Here is an 18,607-nt window from a genome sequence, read left to right as displayed (position 1 = left end):
GGTGAGAGCAATGTTTCCCCCCACATTATGTTTAGATTGTTTTCATATGATGTAATAATCACAGCCAGAAGGTATCCAAACTATGGATACAGTAAGTATGATTGATACCAACCCTTAATTTTCCCCCTCAGAATCAAACCACAAACAAGAACATCTAAAAGGTCATGTGACCTTCAGAACATATTGTGTTCCACTGGATTCTAATCAGTTTTTTAAATCCATTAGTGTATCATGTCTGATATAAGTAACTTTTATCGTTTAAAATTTGCATTTGTGCTACACAGAGAAACATGCAGGACAGAAAGTGCATGCAGAGAGATCAATGTCTGTAACTGTAGTATGCTTCCACAAAGTTTTTGTTAAAATTCAAAAGGACTCTGCACACATCACTATTTGCATACACCATTTACTTTTAGAACCCTCTAATTTACATTGTTTTGTACACCTGTATTTTGGCACTCAGTCTGGCAGTGAAAGTGAGCTCTGCCCACAAGCCGACAGCTTGGCTTCCTCTGGAAGCACTAGCACTCTGGCATCCTCAGTCATTGAGGTGGAAGCAAGTCAGGATGAACTGGGCCTTTGTCAAGATGATGAAGACATTCCTCCACTTCCCCCACCGCCTACCCTCTCTATCACAGAAGAAATATTGCAGTTTATCAACCAGAGTCGGGTACGGGAAGGCATGGCAGAGCTACAAAATGATATGGTATATGAAACACACCTCTATCTTACAGTGTAGTAGCACCCTTGGGTATTAAGTTAACTTGTGATAATGTTTGGCCTCTCAACATGTTTTCATGGTTCCTAATTATATATTTGCTCTGTCTGTAGTGCCAGTCTATGTCTGAGGTCTTGGATGTCAAAAGCACCGAATCACCACAGCCTGATGAAAACAAAGAACCAGCTGTTATGACAGAGGATAACCAGCAGCAGAACAACAACCCAAAGAACATAGATATAAACCAAGTGTTGTCAGAAGTTGTCACAAATAAAAATGAAGACCCTGTCCATTCACCCTGCCAAGCTAATGATTCGACCTCTGAGGAGGATCTTGAGTCAGTGGGTCCAGTATCCTCTGCAACACACACACTTAATGGACAGCAACAGACAGGGGAGACAGAACTTTCAGCGCATATTTTATGTGAATTACCTGAGGAGACAGACAAGCCTAAAGTCAAGCCAGAGGAAATGGAAAATCAGACAGCTGAGAACTCCTCTGTCAGAGGTGAAATGTTAAGCAATGAGGAGGAAGCCGACAAAAGTTCTTCAGAGGCCAAGCCTTTCAAACCTCCCATCTCCAGCACACCGCCAACTACAGTTAGCCCCCCGGCATCTAAGATAGACTCCCAACTCACCAAAAGTGACAGACAGATAATTGAGAAGATTCGCAGCTATTATGAGGCTGCTGAGACAGAGGCAGGGACTGATGATAGTCAGATGGCTCGAAGGAACAGCTTCTGCAATATTCCAGCTGGCCTGGTGAAGGAGTCTGTGTCTCGCTTCAATGTCTTTGTCCACCAAGAAAGCCTGTGTGACTCTGAGAGTGGCCGCTCAGACTATACTGAGCCTGACTTGCAATCCCCCCTGCCTCCTGTCTTTGACCAGGAGGAACAATCACCCGCTCAGCTCAGTCCCAGCATCACTAACTTGTTACTTCCACACAAGACCGCAAGCACAAAACAAAGTCATGAAGAATCAACATGCCACAAAGATAAACACATCCTGGAGCATCAGCCCTCCATAGAACCCACATCTACCAGGGAGGAACAGAAAGAAAAGATGACTGGAGAACACCAAGAGGTAGTTCACAAACCAAATATCATAGCCACTAAGTCTAAGGAGGAAAGCTGTCCCGAAGACACAAATGCAAATGTCCAAGACCTTTCTCCTGCAAAAAGCAAAGGAAGCAGTGCAATCTCTCCACGTCCTGAATCCAAACAAGATCCTACAAGTTCTCAAGCAACAGAAAAGGCTACTGAATCTTCTCAGTTTACAGGTAGGACCAGAAGCAGGACCTCCCCTAATGGGAACCTGGATGGCCTGCCTAGTCAAATCAAGGTTGGGAGGTTGTCTCGACATGGCAAGACAATAACTTGCAGCCGGACTCTTTATGAGGGGATGACAGATGTAACAGGCATAGGGCTCTTTGAGGGTGGACAGGCTGACCAGTGCTTGGTAGAGAACTCAGAGAAGATTCTAAATAAGGTGCAAATGTTAGCACGTATGTATACTGCGAAGGCAAGCAGTATGAAGGTACCTCTGCACCAAAAAAAGACACGAGTGAGTCGTGGTGCATGGACAATGGCCAACAGGGTGAACAATCCATTTGAGTCTCAACTGCAACAAGCAGAGGTTAAGACACAAAGCCAACCGACAGGTGAGATAACAGGTGGGTTTTTGTGTGTTTTGTGTGAGTTTGTGTGTGTGTGTGTATTTTTTGTGTATGTGCTTACCAAAATTTCTTGTATCATTTGAGAAAGAAAATATGTGTAATGGAGATGGTTTAACAACACTAAAAAATGTATTACTTGTAGAAGTATTTATCAACATTTTAATATTGTCGTAAGTCAATCAATGACTACCAGTCTGTAGGGAAAGATCACAATGTCCCCCATATGTAACACCCCTTTTTACATTTGGTTCAATAGGAGGAAAGATGGAATTTACAGTTCCCTCACAATCACAGCCATTTGGCCATGTCATTGTCCAGGAGCAACTCTCCACAACCTGTCACCAAGAGAATGGATGTATCCTTACAGGCCCCCTGGAGACTATCACTCATTTGGGAGGAAGTTCACTTGCTGAGTGCTCCAATAATCTTCCCTCTACATCGATTCAAATATGCCCTGAAGGACCAGGGAACGAGTCAACTGCCTCTGAACTTGGGGTTACTGGTGTTCCTTCAGAGGCTGTACACACAAAATGGTCCCAGCAGTCAGGCTCCACTGAAACATCTGTGGAAAGTACAATTCAAGGGATGGAATCCCAAGAAGACAGGTCCATGTCAGATCTACCTTGCTCTAAAGTATGGGCACAGGAATACAGCGGCCCAGTTGGATCAGAGACATCATGTGGGCTCATGCAAGAGCAAAAAGCAGATCACTTTGTGTACCCTATCAAGGAAGAACATTCAATGGCCAGAGCACCATCAACAGTTGTGGTTGAGAATGAAGGCAAAATAACAAAGGCAATGCCAACGGAAGAAAGAACTCTGATTGTCAGGAATGAGGCTTCCAGTGATCCTAAGAGTGCACCACTTACTGAACCAGGTGCCCCTACATGTCCTAAAGAACCAACCATAAGTGCAGAAGATGAGTGTAACTCAAACGCAGAGCTCTCTGGAAGCAAAGTCTTAAAATCTGATCCCCCCACAAAAGAGGTGACTGGGGAAACACAAGGTAGTGGCAGTGTAACACCTATGCAGGGGACTGAATCAAAAAAAGCTAACATTGCCAAAGATCCAGTTAGTTGCATTTTGGAACCAAGCCCTCAAAGTGCTGTTTCCAGCAACGGTTTTCCACAGGTGTCTAATCCAGTATCAACAGCCCACTGTAAAACCACAGGTGAACTACAGACTGCAACCCCTCCAACACCTTCTTATTCCTTGCTGAAGAGTAGCTCTACACAAATGCCATCTTCACAAGATCGTCCAGGCAGCAGAAATTCAGAAGTTGTTCGAAACAATGAAGATCCCAAACTAAGCCTGACAACCAGGTCCTCCACATCTCCTCCCGCCACACCATCCATAGACTGCCTTCCAAAATTTACCTGCCAGAGGCCAACCAATCTGCCTACCACCCTGGGGAGAAGAAGTCTCCCTACAAATTGGAATGAACAAAATTCAGCTAACCCCAATCAAAGGTGCAGTATGGAGCATGTTGTGATTCCAGCATTAAACTATCTTTGTACCTTTAATCCTCATAGCTGGTTTTACCTGTACTCTATATCAATTTATTCAAAATTGTATCAAGAGGATTCTCTAAAAACTCATTGTATTAATTATTTGTGTTTCTTTCTTTGGTTCAGGCTGCCACATACTTCATCTAGACCCAGAGAACAGGTGCACAGCATCTCCTCACCAACTTCACCCATAAGACTGCCTCCCTCTCAGACCTTCTGCAAAAGAGCTATGACCCCTCCCTTAAGCTCTTCACGATCATTAGACAAAAAACCACCCTCTGCATTCAGCCCTAGTCTCCGTGTCCGTTCACTGTCACCTGTCAAACGCCCCCTGCAATCAGGTTGTACCACTAGCCCCTCTTCCCTGACTAAGTCTCTTGCTGCCTCTTGTATCAGCCAAACTATCACTCAAAGCATGGCTAGGAGAAATGCCCGAATGCAGTCTAGTTCCCCAACAAAAAGCTCTAGCCCTCCTTTTCCTGCATCCCCTCTACAGCTTGAGTCCCCCTCTCCTAAACCTAGTACCTTTACGACTTTGTCCAACTCTCCAAGTCCTGGTTGTCCCGGAGGTACATGTGGGGCATTTCGCCAAATTCCAAAGTGTCCTTCTTCTCCTTTCCGGTCAAACAGTCTCCGGTCCAGCCCTGCAACTGCTCTGTCTCCTCCTCCCTATCGCAGTCAACGATCAGTGTCCCCTGCCCCACCAGCAAGCCTGCAGGCTACCGCTCATCCAAAGTCAGGTGTCCCAGAGAACACTTCCATCAATTTGAATGGAAATAACAATAATAATAATTGCAATAGCAGCAAAAGTAATAACTTGTGTGGCAGTAGTCATAAGAAGTCTCCAGTTGTTGCCACACAGCACTTCCATGATTCATTTCGGGCAGTTTCTCATAACAGAATTGCTCGGCCATTCCCAGCCTCCGAGCCTAATTCTCGTGTGCAGTCACCTTCCCCTTCACCATATCCCTCCCCATATACTCGAATATGCTCCCCTCCACCAGTTCATCACAATAGTGGCCTTTTGATAGCTAAACCGCCTAATCCTAGGGCTCCCCGATCAGGAACAGCAAGCCCTTTTACCCCACTAACTTTGGAGTTGTCCAGAGCAGCCACTTTCTCCCCGTGTGATGGCCCTCGCATTACCTCCCCTCCTCCAATTGGCATCCCTACAGACGTGGGGACTGTTGCTAGCCCTCAGTCACAGAATTCTACTTCTGCAACATCTTCCTCTCCCACAAAGCAAGAGGCATTCTTTGCATCAAGAAGCAGCAAGATCACCTCACCATCCCCACAAGGGGTCTCTCCATGCTCAGTTGCTCACTCTCAGGGCCAGTCACGGATGAAAGGTGCAAGTCTACCCTTTGTTAGCCTGACTGACAGACCTTCCAGTCCAGCTAAGAATGAACGCAGATCTAGGGTAGAGAGTGGAAGATGGTCAGCAGGTATAGAGTCAGGACTGGTGAGCCCTCGTGGGACCTCTACCCATGGCACTTCTTTCTGTGTCGGTTCAGGCACTGTGTCTCCTGGCCATAGTGGACAACATTTCACTAGCGTTTCCTGGCCTGATGTACGAGAGCTGCTGACCAAATACAATACAGACAGAACATCACACAATGCGGCTACAGACTCTGCAGCCTGCCTAGAGACAAAACAGGAAGACTCTGACACTGGAGAGGCTAGTTGCCGAAGCAGCCTGATCTGTGCTTATGTGGCCCGTACTCCCCTGGCACCTGAATCAGACAGTCCTGTTCAATGCCGAGAGGAGGGCAAATCAGAGAACGCTCTTCACTCACAAGGGGTGAAAACAGGACTAAAGACCAGCTATGCCACCACTGTCAATTTGCAAATTGCTGGAAGTGGGCGCATTACATCTTTCAGCAATGCCCAGGTCAGCCTGACACAGACCCTTGCTCCAGTAACAGACAACCAGGGCAGACGGAGGGTCAGTATCAATGGCTGCAATCTCTCTGTTCCTCAGAACTGCAAGAGGCTCTGAGGGACCCTCTCCAGGGAATAAAATATGGTGCCTTTGCACTTCAATGACCCTTTCAGTAGGCACTTTATTGTGTAGCAGAACAGTTCATCTAAGATTCCTGATGTTTTTCCACTTAGAATTATGGGTTCATAAACTGCTCCAGGTGACAATCTACGGGTGACATTCAAAGGATGGTGTGACCAACATTTACCTCCAAAGCACTTGGTCACAAATGGTGCATGAAGCACCCCTCATGAAAATGTCCATTCTGGTGTATTGACAAAAAGGGATAGTTTTGACCTATCAGGATCCCAGCAGAGCCCTTCAGTGATATTAAAGTTTTTTTGTTGTGTTTGCCTGTGTTATTTTATTGCTCTGTATGCATTTATCATAATCTAAATTCTTACAGTGTGCATTTTAGAACTAAAGTCTCTTTCACCAAAGGGTTTGTGTGTATGTGTGCATGTGTGTGTGTTTGTGTGTGTGTGTTAATAAGGTCTCTTATTTATGAAGTAATCTGTTTTTTTCCCCTGGCACTTATCTCTTTTCTTTTATTTTGCACATTTTCCTCCAGTGTGGTCCAGACGTGTCTGTGAAATTTGTTTATCTCAGACAAAATATTTTCTTATATATGAATATATATATATAAATCTTGATGCCTTTAAAGGTCTGTATTGAGAGCTTTTTAATACATTTTATTTTGTAAGCAAGGGAACATAATGAGGGGAAATGCTGCTTTAAATTTCATTTGATTTCCAGATCTATCAAAAAGAATGATCTTTGCGTAGAGGACTTTTTAGTGTGACTCAAGAAACAGTCAAGTTCATGAGGTAACAAAATGGCATTTTTGTTTTCCCCTGCTGTGCACTATAATAAGGATTTGATGATAAAGTGTCATCTAAATCTATTTTATCATAGTTTTTGTCTTCTGACATTGACAACCCTTTTCATGTCATTAAGTGGTCCATATTTTCAGAACCATGATGGGTCCACAGTCTAGTCCTAGACTAGATCTAATCCCCTCTTAAAATGCAAGCTTTACTTCTGTTCCCTTTGTAAGCATTGATCTAAAATGTCAAGAGAAATTAAAAATTGATGTTAGAAGTGTCTTATCTCTTCCATAAGGTTAACACTTGCAGTTCATGAGTTAGAACAGGGAACATTTGTTCAAATAAGAACTTTAAATGTACAAAAATTACACATTACCATAAGACATTGTATATATTTTTGTTCCCTCTTGTTATTCCAATAAAAATGAAAGCTGTAAACCTCTGTCAAGCTTAATGATTTGGCTGACTAAATTATTCTATAAATTAGTTTATTCTAGTATTGAGGAAATGGAATTATAAATTAATTCTGGTGGGCAGGGGTGGATTTAAGTATAGGCGACATGGGCAGCGGCATCTTGCCGGGGGCGGCACTGGGAAGGGTGGGGAGGCGGAGGAGGAGGAGAGGAGGGGGGCTGGGTTCGGTTGATCTCAGGTCTCCCCCATGGAAGCCGGAGATAAGGCTGATTTATAGTTCTGCGTAGGCTCTATGCAGAGCCTACGCCATACCCTACGCGAGTGGCCTACGCCATTGTGAGCATTTATACTTCTGCGTTGGTGTGTCTGCATCGCTCTGTAATGAAACCTTCAAAACGCTAGTTTGCGGTGGGATTTCTATGCCACTGTGTTGATTTCCTCGTGCATTACAAATGATGGAGGAGGGGTTCACCCAGGGTTCACCCTAGAACCGCCACTGCTGGTGGGTTGTATTCACTCAGCTCTGTTAACTCTGATAATAGTTAGGAATGTGGTTGTTATGGAACAAAATGCAGTGGACTGAACTGTAGTCTGGGTACATGTAATTACTCTGATTAACCCAAGATGTTAAAATAAACTGAGTGTCTGTAGCCATTAGATATCTCAGAAACATATGTAAAACAATCGTATAAACGTTTTTGTTTAAAGTTTGAAGAAGCCTTGAGAGGAGATTAAAAACAGGAGCCCATCCCTTTCTGGCTAGCACTGAAATATTTAGAGTCCAGTCACAGGATTATTATATGGAATGAGAATACGTATGTCAGAAAAATATGTTATTCCTTTGTATGAAATATGCTCATTAATATGCTTATCTAGTTGGAACCAGAAGTTCAGTCAAGGTCACCATGACCAAGAACAGGAGGTTCCACAGCTCAGCAGAGAAACATGTATCTCTTATCTCTGTCTGGTGTGAAAAAATAACTGGTGTGATTCCTTTCTAACAGATAAATGCTGCATGAACGCAAAGGGAGTTTTAGACTACTCACAACAGTGATGCCCGACTGTATTGCTTTGTGACTGGTCTCCTTGCCGCGAGAATAAACCAACCTGCCTTGGCTTTGGAGAATCTGAGTGTCTTTTATAAAATTATTTTAACAACGTAAAATCTATGAGAAATGATAAAGGGGTCCAGAGGGAATGGGAATGGTGGTTGATGGTGGTTAGTGTTTATTAGGGATATTTCAACACTGACTCAGTCCAGGGAATGGTATGAGGAGGGAGGGCATCAGTCTGGTGAGTTGCCAGAAAGGAATGGTGGCAGGGAGGCCTGCATGCAAGATGCAGCTGTTCACTCAGGACGTCTGGGCCAGAACATATAGACCTTCTGAGAATTAGCTGTAACAATGGTCTTATCTTAAAAAGAAGTCTACTTAGGGCTGAAAAAAAACTTAGTTAAAGCTGAGAGTAAGAATGTGTTGTAATGCCTCTCAGAGCAACTTTTCCTGAAGAGTAGGAGTGAACCCCAGGGGTGGATATGAAAGACAAAGCACAATAGTTGTATTGCTATGAAGCAATTTTCCCAAAATGACACATTATTAACTATAACCTGTTTCTGTAGTGTAAGCCAATAGAACTGCAAAAGAAGTGGGTTATGCAAAATCATACCTGTCACCATTACATTTTCATGTTGTTCATAAACATAAGTTCACTCAAAATATTCAGGAAACCTGTAAAATTAAAGCATTAATCGCAAAACTCACCGGGTGTGTAAGTTGATATCTAAAGTTGAGGACATTTGTGTGATGTCATAAAAAATAAATAGAATATTACTAATAAACTGTCGTCTCAGCGTTAACGGGTTGAATGCCACACCCACACATGACCATCTGCAATAGAAGGGATTCCCGCACAAATGACTCAGTATCTTTACAAGCTGTACATCATCACACAATTCTAGTACATTCTGCTGAGCATGGAGGGTGCATTGTGCATTACTTCTGTCTCAGTGCTACCATCATTTTCTACTCTTAGCAGTTTGAGACATCTGTGAACACTCACATATTTCTTGGTCATCACAGGTGCTAATTTCACCCCATAAACTATACACAGTTTCTGAGTGGGAAATAAGTACAATAAATAATAATTTGACAATAGTGTCAAATGTTATCCATGTTTTTGCGTGAGATGGAATGGATTAATCACACAAATTTGTTTCTACTAAATTCAGGAGTTCTTTGCCCTTTGGAAAATAGGTGCAAATAGGCACTGGTTTATAAAAAAACAAGACATAAAGCACTCAATAATAATTGCTTCATTTGTAATAATCAGAAAATTACAAAACTGTGGATGTCATCTGTCTTGAAAGGCCAATAACATTGACTGTAAGCTCAGCATATTGTCCACCTAAAACATAGGTGGCCACTGAACACGCTACTATTCCATGTGAGTGCCTTTGGAACAAGTACGTAAGAAACACAACTTGGCACATGACTTCTCTGGGACTGAACGGACCTGTCTGCAAAGAATCCCATTCCCTGATGTTAAGTTGATGAATTCATGCCCTCAGTATGGTACAGGGATGTCCAAGCAGTGGTCACTTTCAGCCATTCTCAATCCTGTCTTGATCCATGGGTCTGCTTTGTGTTACTGCTGCAAATCATCTAAGTCACCTTCTGTTGTTTGACAAGTGCCAGGTAGAGCAACCCCCACAGGTTAAAACATTTCTGTGCTTTTTCAATAACAGGATGATCAAAGTTCAGGGAGCATCTGACTACTGCACTCGTAGTAATCACAATCCCTTGATAGTTGATTTGGTGCTTCACAGTGATATTGTACATAAAGGGACTGGCACATTCCTTAATGGACAGAAGTTTGCATTATCCCAGATTCACATATGGACTTGCAGCTTGTGATTTATAACCTTGGGAACCAGGGACACATCACTTAGAAATAGTGCAGTGAAACTTTTTAACTGGTCAATGGTAATATCCTGACCATCTGCAGAGATTCATTGAGTATTACTTTCAGGAATAAATGCTCAAAAGAGTTGAACAGTGGGAAGAAACACTTATGGGGAGATGAGACATCCTTGCCTGACACCTTTGGTGAGACTAAAACATGCTCAAGTTCCATGCTTGAGTCTAATGGAGAAGTTTACATTATTGTATAATGTTTTAGCAGAAACCAAAGTCATATTTATTGAGGGAATCTAAAATAAAAGCATGTTCCAAAGAATCCAAAGTCTTACAAAAATCAAGGAAAAGAATAAAGCTGCTTTCAATGAATAAATCAGAATAGTCTAATAAAGATTAGACAAGAAACTAACTGAACATTGTAACTTCAATATTTCTGTTTTTCACGAAGCCAGACTTTGTTTCATCAGTGATATCCTAAAACTTTTTATGCTCTTTTCGTAAAAATCGATGTTGTGGTCATTGTTGAAAAGGCAGATGGCACTCCAACTGTCAATTAGTAATTAGTTGTAAATCCCTTTTTAGGTTTTGGTATAAGATTAATGGGTCCATGAGTTGTGGCTGGGGTTGAGGGGAACAGAACTAATACTTTCTTTGAAAACTTTTGAGAAGAAATGGCATTAGCTCTTCAGAAAATAGAACAAAATTCAGATGTTATGCCATCATGGCTGGGCGACTTATTGTATTTCTGATCTCTTACAGAACTGTAACCTCTTCTGCAGTAGTAACACCATCACATGATATTGGCCTATCTATTTCTGTTATGGTCTTGTTAGTGTGAATTGAATTAAAGAACAAGGGATCTGCCCCTGCAGAATAACTGGATTTGTAAAGGTTCCTGTAAAAGTCAGCACAAAAATCTACAACTCCTCTGTAACTGTTTGTGATTCTACCATTCATTCTTAGTGAATCAATTGCTGAGTTTTTAGAAAAGTTTTCCCAAACTAAAAAAGTGAGCAGAACACACCCCCCCCCCCCCTCACCGCTTCCATGCATTTTCTGCAAGATTTTGCAAAGGCACACTCAGCTTCAATTTTGTAAATATTATCTAATTTATTTTAAAGGTCAGTAAGCTCTAGTTTTTCAACCCAAGTTAAGTGGTCAGGCGCCAGATTCTAGATTTCACTCATTTCTTCAATTCTTCTTGATTCCATCAGCATGGAGCCAAAAGATCTTATGCATTTCCCAAATTCAAATTTTAAAAGTGCCCACGGACAACTTTGTCTCTTCTGGTCAGATACTTTCTTCTATGGGCCTCAGTCAGTTGCTTAATATGATCTTTAACCCATTTACATTTAGAAGGGAGTTATTTAACTTCCAGTAAGAAGCTCTAAGACCATCTTCTGTTGAATGAGAGATGGTCAGTTAAACAAATTATCAGCACGTGCGGACAGGTCTACCTTCAGCTCAGAGAAGAGAGTAGCATATAAAAGGAGAAATCAATCGCTGTCCTCACAAAAGACCAAAAAGATGGAGGAATTATTTTTCATTCATAGGTTCAAAAGCTTCGGGCTTAATCTGCAATGACGCAGTAAAGAAAGCAATGCAACTTCCACCAAGATAATAGAAGCACATGCGCATTGGCATGTGGCATGCGCGTTGACAAACTGCTCGAGCTGCTACACAAGTAAACTGCGTATTTCCTTGTCAACAACGGTAAGATTCTCGGAGAACCGTAACCCACGGTGGTGCATTCTTTACAGATTTTCAGACTGCATTTCTTTTGCACACCATATAAATTACATACAGTTTATTCTGTCCGCCCCACCCCCAGGCCTGTGTACAGTATCGCCTTTCCAATCCAGGTAGACGTGCTTTCAGATGCTAACAGCCTAACATTTTATATTTTTCTCATCTTTTTCGGGTAGCCCTTTCAGTCGAAAATTCCAACGTCGTGAATGTCACTGGGGTTCGGAGATGCGGGACACATGTTGGCATGTTCAACCAGCTGGCATGATTCAGCAGACAACCTGGAGTTGACCTGCTGGACTCTTTTTTTCATTTTCTTTCATTTTCGTTATCTCTTTACGCACTTTTTTCAATCACTCAATTTTCATTGCGTTGTTCTTTACCGTCTTTTCAATTGCATCAGCGCACTCGTTAATTAAAGAGGATGATCTAGAGACTACAGTGGAGGTGTTAACATCATTTCGAGATTGTCTTTATTTTTTCTGCACATATTTTCTTAGACGGAGAAGTGCGCCGGTGAAGTCGGTGTTGTCTTGAGAGGAGCGTAGTTGTTGACAGTGGTTAGTAGCGACAGAAGTTCCCACTCGGCATTTAGGTGTTGTTGGTTATTTAGTGGGGCGCACGGTGGCACAGTGGGCAGCGCTGTCGGCCAGGGTCCTTTATGTGTGAAGTTTGCATGTTCTCCCTGTGTCTACGAGCGTTTCCTCCGGGAGGTCCGGTTTCCTCCCACAGTCCAAGGACTTGCAGATCAGGCGAATTGGATATACTAAATTGTGAGTGTGTGAGTGAACGTGTTTGTCTGTGTGTCTGCCCTGCGATGGACTTGCTACCTGTTTCCCCTCCTGTCGACCAATGGGCGCTGGGATAGGTTCCTGAACCCCGCAACCTTAATTAGGATAAACGGCTTAGAAAATGAATGAATGAATGGTTATTTAGGTGTTGAGAGAAGCTGTGTGAGTTTAGAGGTATGTCTAAGTTAGCGGACCCGAGGAAGATAACTGCTTGGCAAGATTCTGTCAAATTTGTCATCGGAGATCTGGAAATTTGGACCTTGCTAGATGGAATCTCGGACCTCCTCCAGCTGCGGCATTATCTGGAATTACCGCTAGATGTAGTTGTGGAGAAGGACAGTGAAAGAGGTATGGCAAATAAGAACAACCCATGGGTGGGGCTCAGTAGAACTGCGCAATATTCTAATGACTTGCTCTTTAACACGGGAATCACTGATCCTCACAAAGCTCACTCAGCTGCTACGCTGTAGATGGTTATTGCCCACAACTTCACCCCTGGAACTATAGAGCACACACCTGTGCACCGTATCTCAAAAGGGGAGAGGAAGAGAGAGCTGAAAACCAGATGGAAAGCAAGACGACGTAATCGTGGGTCAACACGATTGTATTAAGTTAAACGTCTCTGAAACTAGACTAAGGGGTGCATAGAGAGCAATATTTTAACAATTTAATCTCCGTATTCGTCTGAAACAGAAGTTTTCGACCTGCAGAGCACTTTACTGCCCTGTGATAACACAGGCATTAACGGATTACGACCATCAAAGAATTTGAACCCATGGTTACAAATCATACAAAGTCGAATTGCTCGCTTCTTGTGCAAGATTCACGGAGGTACGTTCTATTTGACCAATTCGTGTATTTTCGTGTCTTTAATTTGTATGTGCAATGTTTTCAAACATACGAAAGGAGCTCATCCCGAATCAACTCACAGATCTGGACATAAAGCGAAAGAAAGAAGGTAGAATCCCTGCATATCAGATAACTACAGTGTAATTTTGCATTAGAGATTAAATACAAGTATAAGATGTGTAGTTAGCTGTTAGGCAGGGCAACTTCTTAAACTTATTTAAAGACCAGTAACACATGTCTACGGGCTCCACGTACAGAATACACTTTAGTAGTTAATTACTTGCCCATTATGCTATATTTTTCGCGTGAGCCATAATCATTCTCAAGAGTCCACTGAACGAAAGGAGTTGCCATGCTGTAAAAAAGTGATACTCGTGATCTGAAAGGGTGAAACTAAAACATCATAGGGGTTATTATAGGGAGGTGGCGGGCACTGGTCTGTATTAGCCGTACACCATGGCAATTTCCTATAAATTAATTCATTGTATGTTTTAGAAACGTTAATGTAATATAAATTTCATACTGGTCGTTTGTCTGTAAATTTCACAACATAAATCAAACATTGATTTTTATAGATTTTCCGAGGACTGCTGATTCAGGTGATTGTCGCTTAAACATTTGGAGATCAGAGTGTGCATAACAGGGCCGGCTGCAGGGTGCAATGACTGAGGGGGCATTTGAGATTTGCAAGGGGGCAAACGTGTATATTATGACAGTTAAAACCAAGGGGGAAACAATTTTGCCCCCTTTTGTTCCTCAGTCGTGATGTCTGTAATTTGTTAGGCAAAAAATTGGTCAGCGCTGAATGCGAGTATCACTCCATGGCATCAGGAGGCATTTTCATTAGGAGCCTACCAAAGAGGAACTACATAGAAGGAGATACTGCATTTGAGTTGCATTAATTACGCCTAAAAGTACATTTTTGCAACGCAAGTGGTGCAAAGAACACGGGGGTGGCACACTGAGCATTATGGTGGTCTGATGAATGTATAAATGCATGTAAAAAAGTCTTAGGAGAAATAATTCAATATAATCTCTTCCAGAGAGTGGTCTTTTCATGGATGATAATGGTCTAATCCAGAAGGCTTGAGTTGTTTTTGAATGATCTGATGATTATGGAAGCAAAGCTAAACTGAAACCATTCTGAAACATTGCCTCAGTCAGTATTTTCCACCATCACCAACCACCAACAAAACTCCTGCAACTGGCACGAATGATTTAACTGAACACTGGATAAATACTCAATTGAGTGATGATCTCTTGTCATTTCTCTCTCTCTCTCTCTCATTCTATTTTGTGTAATGCATGAACAAGAACAATTATTGTTGTAATTGATGTTGGCTTTTCAATTTTTAAAATAACATAAAGGTATTCTTTTTATTATTTGTGTTTATGGCACCAAGCTGTGAATAAAGTGGTCACCAGCACGACAACAGCAGTAGCAGTTGTGAGTGGAAATATTTTAGCAAATCAATGAGCAGTATGTTTAGTGTATGTTGTGTTGTGTGGAGCTGTGTTACCTACATGCTCAGTGGGCTATCATTTGCCGCAAAAGCATCTATGTTCTTCAAGATTAATTGAGTCAGTTGATTAAATCACAGTGATCATCAGTCAATATAAATATTTAGTTGAAAATGCCCATTGCTGTAAAGCACCAAATGATGGAACTGCTCAATGTGCTGTTGTCCCACACAAGAGATTCGTACACTTGTGGAATCTATGCTAAGTTGCACTATTGCCAGATGCCCTGCTGAGACACCTCTCGTCAGTGTTACCTTTATTTTGGCAGTTATCACATTTGTTTGGGTATCTCAAAGTCAGACTGTGTTATATTGGGATTCACCTTTATCGATGTGCCGTCCAGCTGCCACAGAGCCACTTATGGTGGAGGATGAAGAGTGTAAGAAAGACAGAGACAAATGATTTAAAAAAAAATGTGACAGGGTGAAATGATTCAGTGCCACTCAAACAACTGTAAAGCAATGTGCATCCTTTTGTTCTCAGAGGGATCCTTGAAGTGGAAGTGTGGTCTTCTGAAGTCATGCTGTTTCTGATAACTGATTGGAGTAAGAGGCCTGGTGTTGTTGTCCCAAAGGAACCTGGGACCAGTATGAACTAAAAACCATGGAGGAGTGGTACCCTGCCTGTGTGTGTCTCTTTGAGTTTGACAGCAGAGGAGGGTCATAACATGCTTGAGAGACAAAGAGCTGACCTTCATCCATATAATCTGTACTGTTCACTCATGCTTCTCTACCTGGTTGCCACATTGGTGAAACAGTCCAGGAGCCAAGAGCCAAGATGCAGCATTGAGAGTGAGACGATTGTGGCGAAACTCCGGAAGATTGTGAATAAGACGGTACTGAGGGATCAACTAAGTGAATTTGATTCTCTCGCTCTCACTCTCATTCTCATTCCCTTTGTCACTCTCTCTCTCTCTCTTTTTTGTAAATTTTGTTCTACTGCTACATGATGAACTGCTCTATACTATGCTGTATACTCTTATGTTTCTCTCATAACAGGAATCTTATGACTGCAGACTTTACACACCAACTCTAGATGCCAATGAGGTACATTGCTTATTTGTGTTTTGCATGCCTCATTAATGCTCAAGTGTTCAGTAAAAGGGGATTGTTACTGGAAAGAATGTAAACAACTTAATTTAATGTGAATTGGCAGAGAGTTTTCCCTCTTACGGGAACTGAATAACTATGAGGGTCATGTGAGTGAGAAAACTTGGGTGAAAATTGTTTATACTTTATTAATGAAAAATACTTTTCACCATTCTAAATACTTACTGATGGCAGCCTCTTTCAGAATTCTTTTCTTTCTTTCTTTAATTGGAGCAGCTGAATAGTATTTTTGCTACAGCTATTCATTAGCTATCCATGACAACAATCTTGCTTTTTTCTGCTTTATCGTCAGCTTTTTACCCCGGGCGTTGTTTACGTTAGTTGGTTTTATGTTAGACATTTTGGAGTCTCCCTGGTCAGACCATATTGTGAACATAAACTTTGAAATAAAAATCCTGGACAGGCTGGTCCCAGGTCAGTTGATACTAAGAACATAACATGTCACATGTTTCCTTCATCAGCAGAACTGTTTCAAGTCTAAACTGACATGCTTTGCCAAGGAAGTGAATGTCTTGGACTTTGAGATCAAGGATACGTCATCTTGGTCTCGTGAATTATATGCAAGATTAATCAGATTGATCAAAAAAGTGAGTTTATTCTGTTCAGACATCCATTGCAAGGCATTGACCGCCATTTGAACATGATCTCAAATCATTGCCATTTTAAATATCATGTTTTTTTTTTGGGGGGGGGGGGGGGGGGGGGCTGAAGTTTAGTCTTTTATAGTAGATGGAATGTTATATGATTTACATGTTAATGCCACTGCTACTGTTATTGTTTACATAGAAATATCGTTTTGAAGTTGATGATTTCATCTCCTAATCAAGTTACAGGACAGTGGAGGACCATGCCCACACTGTGAGGTCTACAAAGAAGAAAACGCTGATATGTTTCTTGAAAAACTCTCTGTCTTTTTGCAGTGGATTAATTCAAAGTATTGTAACCAACGTGGATGATGCCAGCTATTACCTGACCACTGAAGTTCATTGTGCTATAAGCTGCACATAAGTCATAATTTTCAGTAACGACAGACTGACATCTGCATATTTGGCCATTTAGGCTAAAAGCTATGCTCTGTTTTATGCATGGAGCCTGTGCTTCTTCAAACAGTGTCCCTAACAGATTACCTCACACATCAGGTCTCTGCTCTGCATTCACCTGTTAAAGTGATCGCACAATACAAACAAAGACACATCACAACAAGTCTTATTCTTAGTGTCTTGTTTAAGAATATTTAACACTAAAAAATATTCTTGCAATGAAATGCTTAGTAAATATTTTAACTATGAAGACTGAGGACTTTCACACAATTAATAAATGAGTAATCAGTAAATCTGTAAATAATTTAAAATGAAAAAAATTAGCAACAAATCAGTAAATTAAAGTGAAATGAAAGAGAAGCAATCCAGAAAAAAACCCCAACAGTCAGTAAAACAAGACACAGATCATTTTGTCATTTCAGTGTCCACATCAGTGTTAATACGCCTTAGTAAAACTTGCTGAGCTGTTTCCTCTCCTGTAGTCCTTGTGGTACATTAAACAGCCACAGTAAAAGTGGACAGTGTAATAGACGACATAATTTCATCACAGCACTGAATAATACCTATATAACAACAGGACACTTACTGTGTTAAATATCTCTTACGATTACATGACTGATTTGCCTCTAGTTTAGTCACATCCTTAGTTTGTGTTGGAAAGTGACAAAAGTGAAATAGCTGATGTATGTTGCTCTGACATGTGTCCCCATTGCAGGGCCACGAAAAAAGGATAATGTCTCCACAAAATCTTAAATTACAAGGACCAACATTGTGGGGGACAAAAGCCTCAGCTATACTGGTCTCATTTGGAACGTAAAGCTATTTAGTCCCACAAGATTTAATGTATTGACAGGCCAACTCGGTTAAAGGTATAACTAGGGTAAACATATGGGTGAATCCAGTGTGAGGAAATTAAACTGGTCAAAAAAAAGCAGTATGACAAGGGTAATTAGTTTATGAGTTTTATTGGGATAACAAGAGTACAAAGTTCCAGTTTCGCTGAAACTTTTCGCTAACATTTCACCTTTAGTAGAACTTCTACATTTTAGTTTAAATATGGTGTAAAGATGTTTAAAATCATGTCCATAGCCTGCAAACATGTCTTGCCACAAAGGCCTACGCCAGCTAAGTGCCAATTCTGAGCCATGCTGATGTCATAGCTACATTGGTATGCTGGTCAAATGGATGTGGTTAATGCCAAAGGTAAACTTGACTCTCTTCTGTCTGGAGAGAGCTCCTTTGCTTTAAACTGCTCTAGCATGCTGGTTAAGGTACACTGTGTTGAGATATCCTAATATGATAGAGGTCAGCTTTCCCCAGGTGTGCCAGTTTATACTGGCAGGACACCGGTGTTCCTTTGATTAAATGCATGCAAGCAGAATAAGCCACCTGGTCATAACCATTGATGTCCAAACATACTTATCGTCAGTTTTATAACAGTAATAGTATCCAGTTATATAACACAGTCATACTATGTCACTGAAGAGTCTGCAGGATGTTTCCCTGAAAACCTC

Source organism: Chanos chanos, chromosome 6 (genome assembly GCF_902362185.1).
Source record: "Chanos chanos chromosome 6, fChaCha1.1, whole genome shotgun sequence".
Classification (NCBI taxonomy): domain Eukaryota; kingdom Metazoa; phylum Chordata; class Actinopteri; order Gonorynchiformes; family Chanidae; genus Chanos; species Chanos chanos.
Note: the sequence above shows the minus strand (reverse complement) of the source record.